Source organism: Sander lucioperca, chromosome 2 (assembly GCF_008315115.2).
Source record: "Sander lucioperca isolate FBNREF2018 chromosome 2, SLUC_FBN_1.2, whole genome shotgun sequence".
NCBI classification, from domain to species: Eukaryota; Metazoa; Chordata; class Actinopteri; order Perciformes; family Percidae; genus Sander; species Sander lucioperca.
The window spans coordinates 48528706-48533705 of record NC_050174.1 but is presented as its reverse complement, the minus strand read 5'-3'; the positions used below and the strand labels follow the sequence as shown (position 1 = coordinate 48533705).

At 38.1% G+C, this 5000-nt stretch overlaps 2 protein-coding genes across 8 annotated transcripts in view; one reads left to right on the top strand and one right to left on the bottom strand.

Moving 5' to 3' along the window:
- LOC116056993 (scavenger receptor cysteine-rich type 1 protein M160-like) overlaps positions 1-5000 on the top strand; it is a 1012348-nt gene that overhangs the window by 869800 nt on the left and 137548 nt on the right. The gene's annotated exons all lie outside the window — the stretch shown is intronic.
- Positions 1-5000, bottom strand: part of dab2ipa (DAB2 interacting protein a) — a 47517-nt gene that overhangs the window by 38639 nt on the left and 3878 nt on the right. The window lies entirely within an intron of this gene.

Genomic DNA, 5000 nt, shown 5'->3' with positions numbered 1-5000 from the left:
ACCAGTAGGCATGTTATTATCTAAAGAAGAGAATATATCATTGGTGAGATTCATAAGAGCAGTGGTTGTAGAAAAATTAGGTCTGAATCCAGATTGGTGTGGAGATAGGATATGAACGTCATTGACATATTGAGATATTTGATTAAAAATGAGCTTTTCAAACACCTTTGCTATGCTATTAATGATGGAAATGGGTCTGTAATTATTGAGGTCAGAGGAGTCGCCACCTTTATGTAAAAGGGTAACTTTGGCACATTTCCAGATTGATGGAATTGTGCAGGTGGATACGGAAAGGTTAAACAAGTCAGATATAGGATAAGCAAGAACATGAGAGGCAGTTTTAATAAACTTAATCTCCAAACTATCTGGGCCAGCACCACTACCTGAACGCAATCCATAAATAACCTGCTAGACATCAGCCGGATGAATTCTGCTGAAGGAGAAGGAACTATGACATATAGGGTTATGTGGTAAGATTTCAGGATAGGGAAAATCAGAGAGCTTTGGGCTGCTGATGGAAGAAAAGTAATGTCTAAAAGCATTGGCAATTGTAGAAGAATCAGTGAGATTATCATTATTGAGTCTAATATGAGAAAATTAGTTTTTAGTGGGTTTGTTAGGTAGACTGTTAATTTTATTCCAAAACTGTTTGGGGTTATTAAAATCATTATTTAAACAGTCTTTATAGTACTTAGATTTAGCATTTCTAGTTTTGGTTGTACATGTATTCCGTATGAAATCAAGTCTTCAGAGTCCTTTGATAAGTGATATATTTCCCAGGCCTTAATCCATGGTAAGTGTCTACCTTTTACCTTAATTAATTTCCAAGGAGCATGTCTATTAATGACATAATTTAGCTCAGTATAAAACAAGTTCCAAGCATCTTCAACACATGGCATTAACTGAAACCTGTCCAATTTTATGGAAATTAAATCTTGAATAAAACGCTCACTATTAAAATTTCTAAATTGTCTTACCCTAATGCATCTGGGTGGAAGACAAGGTACCTTAATTTTCCAAACACAAAAAATAATGGAGTGGTCACTGAGACAATCTGGTAACACCCCTGATTTTAGGATTCTGTCAGGGTGGGTGACAAGAATCCAGTCTAGCAGAGACTTGGACTTGCGATCAACTCTAGTAGGCTCATTTATAAGTTGAGTCAAATTAATACTACCAACTAGGTTCCTGTCATTAAGGGAAGAACGATTAAAAGCTCATTCTGGCGACCTAAAGAGTTAATGGTAGACAGAATACATTTTGTAGATCCTGAAGAAATATTTGGAGGTCTATAAATATTACCTATAGTCAACTGTTTGTTATCATGAAAAATTATTTTAATAAAGAGACATTCAAAATACTTTGGGTTTTCATTAGGGATAACAAGCTCAGAGGTCAAATTTGAAGAAACATATGTAGCCACTCCTCCTTCTCTGGAGCCTCTATCAGCTCTGTACAAGACATAATTATCAAGTTTCATCTCATTATCTGAAATATTGCTATTCAACCACGTCTCTGAAATTGTAATCACACTAGGTTTGTTATAAACAAGCCAAGCTCTTAAAAGATCAATCTTAGATGGAAGACTCCTAATGTTCAGATGGATAACATATAAACCTTTAGCAGTACTCATTGCCCTGACATGGCAATAAAACAGTAGAATGCATCGTTAGGATCTGTTACAAGTATATAGTAAAGAGAGGGGCAGAGGGCAAGGACCAGTTTGCAAGGGAGCCATACAGACACACACACACATAGACACACATACACTCATACACAAAAAACAAGCAAAACACATTATACAAGCTAGCTAAACAAAACAAAAACGTTCAGTCTGCAATTTTAGAAGGGGTAATGTGAACGTAATATCAAACTGAAAGTACCCTATAGGTGGAAACGTTTTACTATAATTGTGCATATATCAGTTATAGAACAATTTAAATACTGTGGCCACAACAAGGAGAGGAACAAATAAAAAACAAAATAATCATTACCATTACCATTCCCTTCTCATTAAATTAGGCCTAAATTCCTATTATACTACAGAATTAACCATTTGAAATTATCAACTGTCACGAAATTCACAGCGTGACTGTACGACAGAGTATGTCCTGATGTTTTACGTCACAATTTAATTTATGGCAAACAAAAATGCACACAGCATGAGCTGAAGTCAACAACAAGCCGCATATTCTTTTCAGAAATCATTTATAAGTCCCGGTAATTCAAATGCATGCTGTGCCATCATAATAGTCCGTGACAGAACAAATGAAAAAGATCTTGGGAGAAGAATAAGAGACAATATATCACCCAAGAAATTATGGAGACTTCATATGGATATTCCAGAGGAATTCCATTGCCTCATCAGGGCAGCGAAACAGTGCTGGGTTGCCGTCAGTAATCACTCTTAGCTTGGCAGGATATAGTAAGGAATATTTTTATATCCATATCTTTGAGCTTTTTTTAATTGGATCAAACAGCCGGCGTTTCTGGAGTAGCCCGGCACTGAAATCCGGATAGATATGGACTAGATCACCCTTGAACATGAGATCCTTTTTCTCCCGTGCGAGTCGAAGGATCTTCAGTTTATCCTGAAAATTAAGGAATTTGACCAGAATTGGCCTTGGAGAGGCTCTTGACTCCGGTCGGCGCACTGTGGGAGAACGGTGTGCCAGTTCAATGATTAGCGGAGTTGGAAACTTTTCTTTACCAAGGAGCAGCAGTATTAGCTGATTGATGAAGCCCACCGTGTCATGGCCTTCGGCTTGTTCGGGGACATGCAAGAAGCGCAGGTTAGAGGCCCGACTTCTATTCTCTGCTTCCTCCACTTTGTCTTTCAGGTAGGAGTTATCCTTCCCCAGTGATTTTATGCGATTTCCCAGATCTGAGATATTATCCTCGTTTGAGCCAACTCTGTGTTCAAGCTCCGAAACTTGCTCTCCAAGTGTTGAAAGAAAACAATGTATTGCATTTAAGTTCGTTTGAATCTTGTCCATTTTTGAGTCGAAATGTAGCACCATATCCGACTTCAGTTGTTGTATTGCGTCCCAGATACTGTTGTTGGAGACAGGTGGTTTGTCCATGGCAAGGGACAAAAGGATCAGGACGCCAAACAAAAAATGAGAAAAAACCGAGACTTTGATATAACAAATAAGTCCGTCAAGAAGCGAAAAAGTAACAGTATGAAATGAATAGGATCAAAAAACAGATGATTGGGTCTTGAAGGCCAAGAATTACTAATTTATGATGCAAACTGAGTCTTCAGCAAGTGCTCACACCAACACCACCTCGGCCATCTTGAATGAATGTAAAGCAGGTACCTTTTGCTGCCACTTGGGGTAAATAGTGTTTGAGAAGGCCACAATATAAAAAGGTGGGAGTAAACTTCATTTCTGCAATAAAATGTCTAAAAAAGACAAAACCTATGTTATATATTAGAACAGTTTCCCCCCCCCAAACATGTCCTAATATTGTGATGTTGTTGTTTTAGCTGCTAGCTAACTGATCAGCTAATGTCACCATAACAAATCTAAGTAATTCCATTGGGACCACTGCAGCTACTTCATTAGTAGTTTATCACGATACCATACTGTATCGGTTCTTTGGACAATACGTACGGTGCTACAACAGTCTCATAAAACACAATGCACAAATAAATGCAAAGTGATGTGTATCTGTAAATGCATCAGATTCTAGGTCAACGGCTTCTTCCTCCTCTTCATGTGGTTTTACAGCTGTGTTTCAGTAACCACCATCTAGTGGAGTACTAGTAGTAATGATAGAGACTGGTATAAAACCATCCAGTGGAGTACTAGTAGTAATGATAGAGACTGGTATAAAACCATCCAGTGGAGTACTAGTAGTAATGATAGAGACTGGTATAAAACCATCCAGTGGAGTACTGGTAGTAATGTTAGAGACTGGTATAAAACCATCCAGTGGAGTACTAGTAGTAATGATAGAGACTGGTATAAAACCATCCAGTGGAGTACTAGTAGTAATGATAGAGACTGGTATAAAACCATCCAGTGGAGTACTAGCAGTAATGATAGAGACTGGTATAAAACCATCCAGTGGAGTACTAGTAGTAATGTTAGAGACTGGTATAAAACCATCCAGTGGAGTACTAGTAGTAATGATAGAGACTGGTATAAAACCATCCAGTGGAGTACTAGTAGTAATGTTAGAGACTGGTATAAAACCATCCAGTGGAGTACTAGTAGTAATGTTAGAGACTGGTATAAAACCATCCAGTGGAGTACTAGTAGTAATGATAGAGACTGGTATAAAACCATCCAGTGGAGTACTAGTAGTAATGATAGAGACTGGTATAAAGCCATCCAGTGGAGTACTAGTAGTAATGATAGAGACTGGTATAAAACCATCCAGTGGAGTACTAGTAGTAATGTTAGAGACTGGTATAAAACCATCCAGTGGAGTACTTGTAGTAATGATAGAGACTGGTATAAAACCATCCAGTGGAGTACTAGTAGTAATGATAGAGACTGGTATAAAACCATCCAGTGGAGTACTGGTAGTAATGATAGAGACTGGTATAAAACCATCCAGTGGAGTACTAGTAGTAATGATAGAGACTGGTATAAAACCATCCAGTGGAGTACTAGTAGTAATGATAGAGACTGGTATAAAACCATCCAGTGGAGTACTAGTAGTAATGATAGAGACTGGTATAAAACCATCCAGTGGAGTACTAGTAGTAATGATAGAGACTGGTATAAAACCATCCAGTGGAGTACTAGTAGTAATGATAGAGACTGGTATAAAACCATCCAGTGGAGTACTAGTAGTAATGATAGAGACTGGTATAAAACCATCCAGTGGAGTACTAGTAGTAATGATAGAGACTGGTACAAAACCATCCAGTGGAGTACTAGTAGTAATGATAGCGACTGGTATAAAACCATCCAGTGGAGTACTAGTAGTAATGATAGAGACTGGTATAAAGCTCAACTACTGCAGCTGGGAGGTGTGTGTCTGTG